Here is a 15,663-nt window from a genome sequence, read left to right as displayed (position 1 = left end):
ATATTGCATAGGACATATTTATGCCTGAAAATTACTCGTGTTTATCTGAAATTCAAAGTTAAGTATGAGCATTCTGTATTTTATCTGAGAACCATACAGTAAGGGAAAATTTCCCCCAGTGTTTGGAAATCATTAATGAGATCCTTATCCTTTTGTGTCTCAGACACTAGTGTAATAGGGTCTGTTTCTAATTTGACAAAGGTTGCCCTTCCAGTCTTCCTTCAGCTGCAGGGCTGGTTGACACTGGGAGGACTGGCAGAAATTTGTAAAGGGTCTGGGAACCTTCAGACAGGGAAGGAATGAAGGCCTGGACTCCTTTTTTTTTTTTTTTTACAATGTATCTGTTATTAGAAAAGACTTTTTTTCCTCTATCAAATTAGTCCTGATTAAAAATGACTAGTGAGAAAGAACATCAAAGATCCTTAAACTAGAACACTCCTTGTGGCCTGCATTACCCCAAGAGGGACTGTAACTGAGCTGGAAGTTCCTCCTGACCCAGCCACTATGCTGGACACCCTCTCCAATAAATGGTGCTGGGAAAATTGGATATCTCCATATGCAGAAGAATGAAACTGGACCCCTATCTCTCCCCATATACAAAAGTCAACTCAAGATGGATTAAAGACTTAAACATAAGACCCACAACTATAAAACTACTAGGAAAAAAAATAGGGAAAACACTTCAAGACAGCAGTCTAGCCAAAGATTTCATGATTAAGATCTCAAAAGTATGGAGAACTATAATAAGAATAGACAAATGGGACTATATTAAGCTAAAAAGCTTCTTCATAGTAAATCAACAGAAACAATCAGCAGTGTGAAGAGACAACCTATTGAATGGCAGACATTATTTGCAAGCTATTCACCAGACAAGGGACTAATATCCAGAATATATAAGGAAGTCAAACAACTCAACAATAAAGACCAAAAAATCCCATTAAAAAGAGGGCTAAGGACATCAATAGACATTTCTCAAAGAAGACATACAAATGGCCAACAGGTATATGATAAATGTTCAATATCACTAAGCATCAGGGAAATGTAAACCAAAAACACAATATTATTATACCCCAGTTAGAATGACTATTTAAAATTTTTTTTTAAATTTCAAAATATTAGATGTGTACAAATGTTTTTGTCAAGTGGATAGCTTTATAGTGCTTTAATTAGGGCTGTAAGTGTGCCCATCACCTGAATATTGTTCATTGTATCTGTTACGTAGGTTTTTAGCCTTCTCCTCCTCCCCCCTAGAATAGCTATTAGAAAGACAAAAATAACAGATGCTGGGAAGGATGCAGAGAAAAGGAAGCTCATATACTGTTGGTGGGAATGTAAATTAGCATAACCACTATGGAAAATGGTATGGAGATTTCTCAAAAAACTAAAAATAGGACTACCATATGATCCAGTAGTTCTGATTCCTGGGTATTTATCCAAAGGAAAAGAATGTATCAAAGGGATACCTTCACTCACATGTTTATTGCAACACTATTCACAATGGTGAAGATAGGGAATCAATGTAAGTATCCATTGACGGATGAAAAGATAAAGAAAATATGGTACAGATATACACAATGCAGTACTATTAGGCCATAAAAAAGAATGGAATCCTATCATTTGCAGCAACATGGGTAGAACTGGAGGTCGCTATGTTAAATGTAATAAGCCAGGCACAGAAAGACAGATGCCACATGTTTTCACTCATATGTGGGAGCTAAAACAATTGATCTCATTGAGATAGAGAATAGAGTGATAGATATAAGAGGCTGGGAAGGGTGTGTGGGAGGGAGGAGGGATAGAGAGAGGTTGGTTAGTGGGAAGAAACATACAGTTAGATAGAATAAATAAACCCCAATATTCCATAGTGAGTAGGATGACTATAGTTTGCAACAATATATTTAAAAGAAGCTAGAAGACAGGATTTGAAATGTTACTAACACATAGAAATGATAAATATTCAAGGTGCTGAATACCTCAAAAACCCTGACTTGATCAATATGCATTCTATGCATGCAACAGATACTTACATACCATAAGTATGTAAAATATTTTGTCAATAAAAATTGATTTTGTTTTTGTACATTTATTTCTTTTCCTCTATTATACAAAATCAGTAGATTTGACTTTTAGAGAGTCAATGGTGGACATGAGTAAAATACACATGGCTACTTGGTAGTGAAATCCATCACTCTCTAGTTTTCTGTTATTATCTTTGGAAACTGAGAGTGTGGGAGAAAAGGATTTCCTTCCTCTCTTTCTAATATAGTCTCAGCGACTGAGTGGCTTTCTGCTCTGGAATGAAGCAGGTTGGCACAACTCCATGTGTTATGTGGGAACATGACACAGGTTTCTATTTTTTCTTATTGTCATTCTTTTACTTTTAGTTCACTATTCTATCATTTAACCATCCCATTCCCAGTCTTCTAAAAAACATATATAATTTATTAACATGTGTTAGTATGTCTTTCATTTTCTCTATTAAGCATTTGTTACAACTGTGGAAGAAACTCTAAAAGCTTTTCCATTTTAGCACCATGTTTTCTTGTTATCTAATTATAAATTATTATCATGGGTGAGGTAAATGGCTTCTCTTGGTGAAATGTATTCAATTTGTTAAATAAAAATGTGTGGACTTAATGACTCTTTATCCATTTCTTAAATCAAATGGGCAATCTATTTGGTATTTCTTACAGCAACCCTCTAAAATTCAATGGCATTTTGGTTCGGAAAAGCAGAATTCCACAAAGAGAAAAGTATCTGTCCACAAAATAACAATAATTGATCAATGAATTATTTAGCATGGTAATTAGCATTCCATTGTATTCTATGTGTAATTTTATAAGTAATTACTTTTCATAGCAGATGAACAGGTCTCATTTCACGACATAAAGAGAAGGATAAATGGGGGTCATTGAGGACAGGGTCATTTAGGGTAAAGTAGAGGATGACTTTGAACTCAGTTTGTTTTGTATTTCTTACTATTCTTTTTATGACATTTCTCCTGCTATTCCTTGTCATACTTGTTTTGCAAAATACCATCCTTAGCTACCTTATCTTCCTCTATGATTAATCTTGGGAAAAACTCATTTAGTCTTATGAATTATAGTGTAACACGGATGGATAGTTATCATATCTTTATCTCCAGGCTTGATTTTTCTCCTTTGTTCTTGGTTTCTGTATTTTCAGCTGCCCATGATACATAACCATTTGCATATGCCACTGCACCACAAACTTATCATCCCAAATATATGCCAGAGTCAGAGCTTGCTCTATACTTGCTCACTGGTGTGAATATTTCCTGTTATGAGCCCACTGCAATAGTTTAAGGAAGTAATAAGTTGTTTTGAAGATAAGATGAACTACAGTAGTCCCCCCTTATCTACAGTTTTCTTTTCCTCGGTTTCAGTTATCTGAGGTCAACTGTGGCCTGAATATATTAAATGGAAAATTCCAGAAATAACTGATTCATAAGTTTTAAATTGCACACTGTTCTGAGAAGCATGATGAAATCTCATGCTATCTCACTCAGTCTTGCTGGGGACCTGAATCGTCTTTTTGCTCAAGGTGTCCATGCTGTATATGCTACCCCATCCAGTTTGTCACTTAGTAGCCATCTAGGTTGTCAGATGGACTGTTGTTGCAGTCTTGCAGTGCTTGTGTTCAAGTAACCCTAATTTTACTTTATAATGTCTCCAAAGTGCAAGAATAGTTATGCTGGCATATTGTTATAATTGCTCTATTTTATTATTAGTTATTGTTGTTAATCTCTTCTGTGCCTAACTTATAAATTATAAAACCTTTATCATAGGCATGTATGTATAGGAAAAACATAATATATATTGGGTTCAGTGCTACCTGTGGTTTCAGGGATCCATTGGAAATCTTGGAATGTATACCCTACAGATAAGGGGGACTACTGTATATATAGAGTATATTAAAAATTCAAATAGAGCATAAAATGTATGGAGGCAATTTTGCTAAAAGTAAAAGGGAATATTTTAAATAAGTAGTATCTATTCACTAGCTATTCAATCTCCCCTTCCCCTTAAGCATTATTTGAAAACAATTTATTTTTAGCCGCAGATAGGATCGAGACAAATAAGGCTTTTAGATGTAGGTTCTGAAGGCACCTGGAGAAACAAAAATCCACTGAGTGAGACATAGTTCAGGAAAGCCTGTGTCATGTACCAAACTCAGAGTTGGAAAGTAAAATGGAATTAAGTGGTTAGATGAAAACACAAAATAATTAACTGCATATTTCAAAATGTGTGGATGATTGGCAAAAAGGATAAACAAATTACTGACAAAACTGACTTTTCAGTTTTATTCTGGAAGATAAGTTAATTTGAGAAATAATTCTAAGTACCTATATTATGGAGAATATATCAGTTTAGAAAATTTAAGAAATAAAATTTCATAAAAGAATAATAGTTGAAGAGATATAATACTTTATTTCCAAATGTAAAATACAATTTTTACCTGGATATTATTAGTTACTACATAAAGAAAGAAACTGCCACATTCAAGTATGAGAATGACTTTATAGAGCAGTTTCCATGAAGAACCCCAAACTTTCTTTCTTTTTTTTTATTTTTGAGACAGAGTCTCACTTTGTTGCCTAGGCTAGAGTGAGTGCCGTGGTGTCAGCCTAGCTCACAGCAACCTCAAACTCCTGGCTCAAGCAATCCTTCTGCCTCAGCCTCCCAAGTAGCTGGGACTACAGGCATGCACCACCATGCCTGGATAATTTTTTCTATATATATTAGTTGGCCAATTAATTTCTTTCTATTTATAGTAGAGATGGGGTCTCGCTCTTGCTCAGGCTGGTTTCGAACTCCTGACCTCGAGCAATCCACCCGCCTAGGCCTCCCAGAGAGCTTGGATTACAGGTGTGAGCCACTGAGCCCGGCCCAAACTTACTTTCTTTATCAGAAGTAGAATTCCTTGTTTTTTGGTTAATTTTAGCATATTATGCGGTAGAATTCATTTTTAAAGGAAAGGAAGCTATACTTCCTATTTTGAATGATGATTGAGAAAGAGAATGAGTATTGCTTTTTTCTTTGGAAAATTTAATATTTTAGGATAAAAGATGTGTCATTTGTAGCAAGTTTGTGACCATGAAAAGAGAGATCACTCTTTGAGCATTTAGATCTAATTTTTTTTTCATAGTTAACTTAGTAAACTTGATGTTTGTGATATAATAGCTTCAGAGAAACAGAAAATTTTTATCTTCAGTCAAGATAAATTTGTGGAAATTAATGATTTTAGCTAATTAGATAGTGAAATTTTTATTTTTAGATTAAATCACGCAAATTGCTGTACATGCCTTTTCAGATTAAGTTGTAAAATAAAGAACTATAGATTAATAGAAAGATATAGATAGTAAAGAATTATAATCTTTAATAATAAATGTTAGATTTATGTTCAATCTTTTGGTAAGAATACCTCATAAGTAGTGTGGTATACTTCCTTTTGCATCACATCAGGACGTATATGGTCTGGATTGTTTCACTTTTAGTGATGTTAAGATTGATCAGTGGGTTCAAGCTCTGTAAGTGTGATTCTCAAAGTTCCCCATTAATCATTTATCTAATGATTTTAGCCTTCATGTGATAACTTTGTTAGTCATAATGCTGCATGCTTGTGAGAAATATAATAATAATACTGTGATAAAAGAAAACATAACTAGCCTGTAGCTTCTAATATATAATGGAAAATTGGCAAATATTAAATAGGGAAATTAGAAAATATGAGTTAAGCAGTTTACAAATGTCATGTAATTTTGAAGAGAGATTTTGTTTTATAGTTTAGTTCTGTTTTCTTCAGAATTTGTTTTGGAATTTGGAATTTCTAATGGGGCTTGAAATCCTTATGTAGAGTTTTTGTTTGTTTTCTTGTCCCAGAAAAATTTAGGCTTGTGGAAAGTCTTTCTGATGGTTGAACCAGTTTTGCTATTTCTTAGCATTCTAGTGCTTTTCTTCCAGAGGATGCATCTGATGGAGTAGAAAGAGGCAGAAATCATGGCAATTTGTCACAGATGAGAAGCATTAAATACTAATCTGGATTCTATAAGTACAATTTATATGGACAAAAATAAAACGGATTATTTCTAAATACATTTACTAAGAAAAGTCTAGATGGCTAGTCCTAGTTCCCAGGCGTGAAGTATAAAAATAAATGCCATTGGGTGCAATACTGTGGGCTTTCAAAATCTAATAATACCCTCTGCTGGCTAAATGAGGGATTGCATTTAAAAGTGTGTGAGTGTGTGGAGTGGGGGTGTGTGTGCGTGTGTGTATTTTTTTAAAATAAGACTGCTGTATTGATTACAAAAAGATTGAGCAGTGCAGATTATTGTGAAATAATATGGAAAAAATTATAAAGGTGAAGAATGAAGCCAATATATCACTTAAATATGTTCTGAAGTGAAACTAATGTGGAAATATCTATAATTGGAATTTCCTAATTTTTTGGTCTACATTTTAAGCATGAAGTAAGCCGTAGGGAAGGAAGGTGGGGGAAAATGCATGGATCTCTTGTCCCTATCCACAGTAACAATTCTGATTAATCCGATATATTTAAATTACTTTCATTAGTTATTCTTAAGTTACTGTTTCAGAGCTATTGACAAATACCTAAAGGTGAGATAAGGACTGCTTTTTTCTTAGTACCCTGATTTGATTTCTGTTAAAAATAATTAGCATATTCTTAAGTATTTGGAATCTTAATAGTTTCAGGGAAGTATAATATAACATGCCTGCTTTAAATTTTTTCTTTCTACTCTTAAAAATTTTCAGAAATTCCACTTTGGAATTTACAGTGTTTTGGATACATAATGTTCAGGAAAGTTGTGTTTAAAGTTGATGCTGGACAATACATCATTATTTTATTGAAAATCTGGAAAACATAATTTTAGGTCTGATTCTGCTGTTTGGTGTTGCCCTTCACTGGTGTATTGCTTTAAGAGCACCCATCCCCCCTTCTTGCTTGGGCCACTGTGTCCTGTCAGTCATCCTGAAATACACTAGGGTACTTGTCAGGCTGTTTGCTTACAAATGCATCATAAGCCAAATTGTGAGCCATAATAGTGGCACTGAATTTCTAAACACAAGAAATTGCTTAGACAATTGGTTTAGTATCTGTATATGGGCAATACTCTGTCCTGCAGTAGGTGAGTGAAGTGTCAAACTTTTAAAAATCAAACTTTGCTGTAAAGCAAATCCTAATAATTATAGATTATCTGTTGCTTGGTTAAGTAACTCTGGGGGAAGTGAAAGGACATTATTTCTATAAAATGGGATGAATGGAAACTACTATGTTGTACATTTATTACTTTTATAACTAATTTTCCTTTTAGTAACACTAAACTCTAGACTACATTATGAAAGCTCCAATTTTAAGTATCTACTTTTCTGAGTATATTAACGGGCATTTCAGATTTAAATAAAAAATGTGATTCTTAGACATTTTTTTCTTTCATAACAACTTAGGCAGATTCAGTTGAGCAGAGGCTCAATTTCTGCCATTTGGAGTGTTTATTAGTGGTTTTAAAAATAGCACTAAAACAAATTCTTATGTTCCAGTGCCCAAGCTATAGTAGTCTTACATCAGAGCATTTAAAAATTCCTACTGTGTAATTGAGCTATTACTATTTGAGTAACTATATGCAAGGCACTGGACACTTTACATGCTTTAGAGAGCAAGCAGATTCTTATTTGTGCAAACAATTTAATTTCTATTGTGAGCCTCTAAACTTAAATTGTGCATGGATATTTTCCCTATATTTTTCATATGCAGCCTTAAATACTTTTAAAGAGAACTGACGAAGCAAAAATTAAGGAATTCATGGATTTTGATACTTGTATATTCAATATGGTAGAGCATAGTTAAGAGGCAGAAAGGCGTTAAAGGTATAAGGCTTTATCTAGGGTAAATGAGAAGAGATTGCTTTTGCAGATAAATGAAATGATTATTTATTCCTTGTCTTGTTCTAGAAAGGATTTAAGGTGACTTACAAGGCTATGTGAAATTCAAGATGGGATAAATTGTGGAATAAAAGAAGAAAGAAAAACAGTGTGGGGATATAAAATAGAGTCAGGAATAAAGCAAAAAACCCCACAGCAGTTCTCAACTATGGTTTCATGACATTGGTGTATTATGGATTAATGGAAGAGAAAATATAGGGTTTCAGAAATCTTATGGTGGAATTTCATGCAAGTAAGCTGCCTTCCTTACCCCAGTGGCAGTCTGGAGTGAGGAGAGTACGTTGGTTTGTGAATATTAAACACGCTTTAAATGTCACTTCTGTTTTGGTGGAAAACAAGTGGAGAACTGCTGCCCTTTCAACCCACACACTGATTTAGGTGGGCATAAATGTGGTCTTACGTTTTCAGAAAAAAATTTGGTCTGTTTCTCAATTCAGAAGGAAGATTGAAAAGGCTTGGTTTTGTTATTTGAAATAATCAGGAGTTATCTAAATGAGGTCAAATATCTACATATTAGAACAGACATGATCAAGCCAATGTTTTAAATAAAATATATTCAGCAATTTCATATGAATCTATGAATACTGGTCCTAATATTTTTCTAAGAAATTGTTGTAAATGAGATTAGCTACTTTCCTTCTTTTCACACTTTTAAATTTCAGCTTCTGTTAGGTCAAAACTAACTGGATCAATCAAACTGGTAAAAAGTTGTTGGGTAGGAGGAAAGATTTCAGAAACAGGACTTTGTAATGTACTTTGATCTTCAAATACTCAAAAAACACCTACTGTGTTGAAGACTCTGGGCTCTGTGCCTCGTACCATACTAAACTGGGCGTGTGTAAGTGAATAAACTTAGAAACTTGCTGCTGTCACACAGTAGTATGGAAAAAAGACAAGAGGGAGCAGTTAAAATTTTGCTAAGGATCTTTACAGATATATTGTGATATTAACATGATGAGCCAGGGATAGTCATTTGGCTCTTTTTAAAAATTCCATTATTGGAAATAAGATCAATAAGAAATAATTATTTTTTTAAAAAAAGCAGTACAGAAAACCCAAATACTCAAAGCTTTTGTTTTGGCTAGGCTTGGTGGCTCATGCCTGTAATCCTAGCACTTTGAGAGGCTGAGATGGGTTGCTTGAGGCCAGGAGCTCGAGACTAGCCTGAGCAACATTGTGAGACCCCATCTCTACAAAAAATAGAAAAATTATCCAGGCATGGTGGTGTGCGCCTGTAGTCCCAGCTACCCCTGACAATGGGACAGGAGAAGCGCTTAAGCCCAGGAGTTTGAGGCTGCAGTGAGCTATGATGATGCTACTGCATTCCAGTCTGGGCAACAGAGCAAGTCTCTGTCTCAAAAAACCCCCCAAAACAAACAAACAAACAAACAAACAAACAAACAAACAAACAAACAAACACAAAACTTTTGTTTTTGTAGTTTTGTACTGTAAACACATATGTGGGTTGACTTAGAGTCCTTGCCGGAAAGAAATTATAAACAAAATAGACAAATAGATAACACATAACTTGTCAGATGCATCAGATGACATTGAGGAAAACATGAATACACAGATTTGAAACCTGGAAAAGAAATATTATTAAGCACTTAAGTAGGGCTTAGGCACCAAATACTGTTAACAGGGTGATGTATCAAAGGCATCAAGACACTTAAAAATGCTAATTAACTTCTGAAAGCAACAGTTCAGAGAACCTAGTGAGAGATCCATCAAAGAACTTATAGAGCCAATGGATATCAGTAGATATTTGTAATTACATAGTAAATAAACTAATGTAGAAATATTTCTGTGTCACTGGGGTAAGAGATGAACAGAAAAGGTATTTTAAAGTCAGATTTATCAAGAAATACTTTATACATACTGTATTATATTTACCCTTTGATGAGTTCTGAAAATTGTGTATAGTCATTTAACCACCACTACCACAATCAAATAGAATAGCCCCATCACCCTAAAAAGTTTCCTTGTGTTTCTCTGCAGTCAACTCACTCCATTAACTGTTAGCCTCTGGCAATTACCAATCTGTTTTCTGTCCCTGTATTTTTACCTTTCAATACTGTCATATAAATGGAATCATAACAGTGTGTATTTACTTATGTTTGACTCTTTCACTCAGCATAATGCTTTCGATATTCATTCAGGTTGTTGCTTATATGGATGGTTCATTCTTGCTTCTTCCATAATATGTGCATAATTATATCACAAGTTGTTTATTCACCTGTTGATGAAAATTTGAGTTGTTCCCAGTTTCTGACCATAGTAGTTCCTCCTATCTACACTTTTACTTTCTGCAGTTGCAGTTACTGGAAGTCAACCGTGGTCCAAAAACATTACATATAATAAGATATTATGAGAGAGAGAGACAGCACATTCATAAAACTTTATTATAGTATATTATTATACTTGTTATATTTTATTATTAGTTATTGTTAATCTCTTACTGTGTCCAATTTATAAATTAAATTTTATCATAGGTATGTAAGTATAGGAAAAACTATAGTATGTATAGCATTTGGTACTGTCTGAGATTTCAGGCATGCACTGGAGGTCTTGGAACCTTAGGATAAGGGGGAAGACTGTATTATGAATAATAATACAGCCACCATGAACATTTGTATACATGTCTCTATGTGCTCTTGGGTAAATACTTAAGGAGTAGAAATTCTGGGTCATAGGGTGGGTATATGTTTAACTTTATGAGAAACTTCCCAGCTGTTTTCTAAAGTGGCTGTATCAGTTTACATTTTCACTAGCAATGTATGAGATTTCCAGTTGTTTCTCATCTTTTCTAGCTCTAGTATTGAGTCTTTTATTTTATTTTTAGAAATTTTAGTAGGTGTGTAGTAGTATATACTGTGGCTTTAACTTGCATTTCTCTAGTGACTAAATGTGTTGCACATTTTTCATGTGCTTATTTGCCATTTATATATCTTCTTTGGCGAGATGTCAAGTTTTTTGCACATTTTAAAGATTGAGTTGTTTTTCTTTTAATTATTGAGTTCTAAGGATTTTATATTTTCTGGGTATAAGTCCTTTGTCATAAATGGGTTTTAAAAAACTTTGTCCCAGTCTGTGGTTTGTCTTTTCATTTTTTTCTTTTTAATTATTATGGGCACATAATGGTTATATGTCTTTAAGGGTACATGCTATGTTTTAATATAGTCATACAATGTGAGTTAATTAAATCAGGGTAATTGAGGTATCCATCACTGAAGGCATTTATTGTTTCTTTGTGTTAGGAACATTCTAATTCCGCTCTTTTAGTTACTTTAAAATATACCCTAACTTATTGTTGATTATAGTCACTTTGTTGTGCTATCACATATTGTGAATTCTATCTAACTATATTTTTGTACCCATTAACCATCCACACTTTATTCCCTGCTCTCTGTTACCCTTCCCAGCCTCTGGTAGTCATCATTCTACTCCCTGTCTCCATGACATCAGTTGTTTTTAATATTTAGCTCCCACATATGAATGATAATATGTGGGATTTATCTTTCTGTGCTTCCTTCACTTGACATAATGTTCTCTAGTTTCATCCATGTTGTTGCAAATGGCAGGATTTCATTCTTTTTTTATGACCATATAATAGTCCATTGGGTATATATATCACAACTTCTTTATCCATTCATCCATTGATGAATACTTAGGTTGATTCCAAATCTTGGCTATTGTGAATAGTGCTGCAATAAGCATGGGGATGCAGATGTCTTTTCAACATACTGAATTTCCCTCCTTTGGATGTACCCAGCAGTGAGATTACTGGGTCATATGGTAGTTCTATTTTCTGTTTTTTCAGAAACCTCCATACTGGTTTCCATAGTGGTTGCAGTACTTTATGTTCCCAGCAACAGTGTATGGGGGTTCCTCTTTCTCCACAATCTCACCAGCATTAGTTATTGCCTGTCTTTTTGGTAAAGGCCATTTTAACTGGGGTGAAATGATACCTCATTATAGTTTTGATTTGTATTTCTCTGATGACCAATGATGTTGAGCATTTTTTCATATACCTGTTGGCTATATGTCTTCTTTTGAGAAGTATCTATTCAGATCATTTGTCCATTTTTAATCTAATTTTTTTCCTATTTATTTGACTGATTGAAGTTGTAATAATTATTTGAGTTGCTGGAGCTCCTTATATATTCTAGTTATTAATCCCTTGTCAGGTGGGTAGTTTGAAAATATTTTTCTACTATTTCTGTGGGTTGTCTCTTTAGTTTGTTGATTGTTTCCTTTGCTGTGCAGAAACTTTTTAGCTGGATGTGATCCTGTTTGTCCAATTTTGCTTTGGTTACCTGAGATTTGGTGTATTACTCAAGAAGTCCTTGCCCAGACTATGTTCTAAAGTGTTTCCCCAATGTTTCTTTTAGTAGGGTCATTGTTTCAGGTTTTAGATTTAAGTCTTTCATCCATTTTGATTTTATTTTTGTGTATGGTGAGAGATAGAGGTCTAGTTTCATTCTTCTGTATATGGATATCTAGTTTTCCCAGTGCCATTTATTAAAGAGACTATCCTTTCCCTACTGTATGTTCTTGGCACTTTTGCCAAAGATAAGTTCACTATAGAGGTGTGGATTTATTTCTGGATTCTTCTGTTCCATTTTGTATATGTGTCTGTTTTTATACTAGCACCATACTGTTTTGTTTACTACAGCTTTGTGGTATAATTTGAAGTCAGGTAATGTGATTCCTGCATTTTGTTCTTTTTGCTCAGATGGCTTTGCCTATTCTGGGTATTTTTTTGTTCTATATAAATTTTAGGATTATTTTTTCTATTTTTGTGAAGAATGCCATTGGTATTTTGATGGGGATGTCATTGATTGAATCTGTAGATTACTTTGGATAGCATGGACATTTTAGCAATACTGATTCTTCCAATCCACAAGCATGGAATATCTTTCCATTTTTTGGTATTCTCTTCAATTTCTTTCATCAATATTTTATAGTTTTTCCTTATAGAGATCTTTAACTTCTTGGTTAAGTTTATACCTAAGTATTTTATTTAATTTGTAGCTATTATAAATATAGTTATTTTCTGGGTTTCTTTTTTAGATTATTTACTACTGGCATATAGAAATGCTACTATTTTTTATATGTTGATTTTGTACCCTACAACTTTACTGAATTTATCAGTTCTAATAGTTTTTTTTGGTGTGTGTGTGGAGTTTTTAGTTTTTTCTAGGTATAAGATTATATCATCTGTAAACAAGGATAATTTGGCTGCTTCTTTTCTGGTTTGGATGCCCTTTATTTCTTTCTCTTGTCTGATTGCTCTAGCTAGAACTTCCAGTAGTATGTTCAGTAACAGTGATGAAAGTGGACATCGTTGTCTTTTTCTAGATCTTAGAGGGAAGACTTTCAGTTTTTACCCATTCAGTGTGATACCAGCCCTTGGTCTGTCATATATGGCTTTTATAGTGTTGAAGTAAGTTTCTTCTATACCCAGTTTTTTTGAGAGTTTTTACCATGAAGTGATGTTGAATTTTATCTAATCCTTTTGCAGCATCAATTTAAATAGTTTTTATCCTTTGTTTCTGTTGATATGATGTGTCTATCACATTGATTGATTTATGTTGTTGAACTATCCTTGCATTCCGGGGATGAATTACACTTGATAATGCGGAATAATCTTTTAAATGCATTGTTGAATTCAGTTTGTTAATATTTTGTTGAGGATTTTTGTATCTATGTTCATTAGAGATATTTGGCCTATAGTTTTTGTGTTGTTTCTTTGTCTGGTTTTGGTATCAAGGTGATTCAGGCCGTATAGAATGAGTTTGGGAGTATTCCTTCTTCTTTGATTTTTTGGAATGGTTTAAGAAGGATTGGTATTAGTTCTTTGGGTGCTTGGTAGAATTCATCAGGGTAGCCACTGGGTCCTGGGTTTTTCTTTGATGCAAGGCTTTTTATTACTTGTTATATCTCATTACTTGTTATTGGTTTATTCAGGTTTTGCATTTCTTCCTGGGTCAATATTGGTAGGTTGTATGTAGTTAGAACCTCATCTATTTCTTCTAGGTTTTCCAATTTGTTGGCATTTAATTGCTCGTAGCTGTCATTAATGATCCTTTGAATTTCTGCAATATCAATTTTAATCTCTGCTTTTCACCTCTGATTTTAGTTATTTGGGTCTTCAGTCTTTTTTTCTTAGTCTGGTGAAAGATGTGTCAATTTTGTTTATCATCTTAAAAAACAACTTTTTGTTTTGTTGATCTTTTGTATTGGTGTTTTGGTTTAAATTTCATGTATTTTTGCTCTGATCTTTGTTATTTTTTTCTTCTACTCATTTTGGATTTAGTTTGCTCTTGTTTTTCTAGTTCTTTGAGATGTATCATAAAGTTGTTATAGGTTTTTTTTGGTTTTGTTTTTTTGACAGAATCTTGCTCTGTTACCTGGGCTAGAGTGTAATGGCATCATCATGGCTCACAAGAACCTCAAGTTCCTGGGCTCAAGTTATCCTCCTACCCTCCTGCCTCAGCCTTCTGAGGAGCTGGGACTACAGGTGCACACCACCACACCTGGCTAATTTCTCTATTTTTTGTAGAGATAGGGTATTGCTTTTGCTCAGGCTGGTCTTGAACTCCTGGCCTCAAGTAATCCTCCTATCTTGCCCACCCAAAATGCTAGGATTACAGGTGTGAGGTACCATGCCCAGCTGATGCTATAGGTTTTTTCACTTGAGGTTACCATGAAGCTTGCAAAAAACATTTTATAACCACTTATTTTAAGCATATGACAACTCTGCTTACAAACAGATGAATAAACAAAGAGAAAACTAACAGAATTCAATACTTTAACTCCATCCTCCCCCCACTATCTAACTTTTTGTTGTTTCCATACATATATTTTTATACTTTGTATTTCTCAAAAAGTTGTAGTTATTTGTGATAGTTTTGTCTTTTAATTTTCTGACTCAAGATATAAGTGATTTATATACCACAATTATAGCAATAGGGTATTCTATATTTGTGTAATTACTGTTAGCAGTGAGTTGTATACCTTCAGATGATTTCTTATTGTTCATTAACATTCTTTTCTTCTATATTAAAGAGTTACTTTTAGTATTTCTTGTAGGACAGGTCTGGTGTTGATAAAATCTCTCATGTTTTGTTTATCTGGGAAATTCTTTATTTCTTCTTCATGTTTGAAATATATTTTTGCAGGATATAATAGTCTACAGTTAAGGTTTTTTTCTTTCAGCACTTTGAATGTGTATATGTCACACCACTCTTTCCTGGCCTGTAAGATTTCCACTGAAAAGTCTGCTGCCAGGTGTATTGGAGCTATTTTACATGTTATTTTTTTTTCTTTTTTCTTGCTTCCCTTAGTACTTTCTTTATCTGTGACCTTTGGAAGCTTGATTATTGAATGCCTTGAGCCTTTTTTGTGTTAAATCTGCTTGGAGTTCTATGACCTTCTTGTACTTGAATATTGTTATCTTTCTCTAGGTTTGGAAAATTCTCTGTTATTATTTTTCTGAATAAACTTTCTGCCCTAATCTCTTTCTCTGCCTCCTCTTTAAGACCAGTAACTCTTTGATGTGCCCCTTGGAGGCTGTTTTCTAGATCTCATAGCCATGCTTTATTCTTTTTTTTCTTTTTCCTTTTTTCTCTTCTGATTATGTATTTTCAAATAGCTTGTCTTCAAGCTCACTAAT

The 15,663-nt window shown here is 33.8% G+C and overlaps 1 protein-coding gene across 2 annotated transcripts in view; it reads left to right on the top strand.

Annotated features, from left to right (window-relative positions):
* The window catches only part of CTNNA3 (catenin alpha 3), a 1,492,617-nt gene that overhangs the window by 9,369 nt on the left and 1,467,585 nt on the right, over positions 1 to 15,663 (top strand). The window contains exon 1 of one of the 2 annotated variants that reach the window (XM_012762715.2): positions 7,073 to 7,171. The exons of the other annotated variant lie outside the window; for it this stretch is intronic. The gene's annotated coding sequence lies outside the window, so the exon portion shown is untranslated. Of the gene's footprint in view, positions 1 to 7,072; positions 7,172 to 15,663 lie in introns of those variants that run through there. 2 annotated transcript variants of the gene reach the window in all.

This window comes from Microcebus murinus, chromosome 14, assembly GCF_040939455.1.
Source record: "Microcebus murinus isolate Inina chromosome 14, M.murinus_Inina_mat1.0, whole genome shotgun sequence".
Taxonomy (NCBI): domain Eukaryota; kingdom Metazoa; phylum Chordata; class Mammalia; order Primates; family Cheirogaleidae; genus Microcebus; species Microcebus murinus.
Note: the sequence above shows the minus strand (reverse complement) of the source record. Positions and strands in the feature narration are given on the sequence as shown.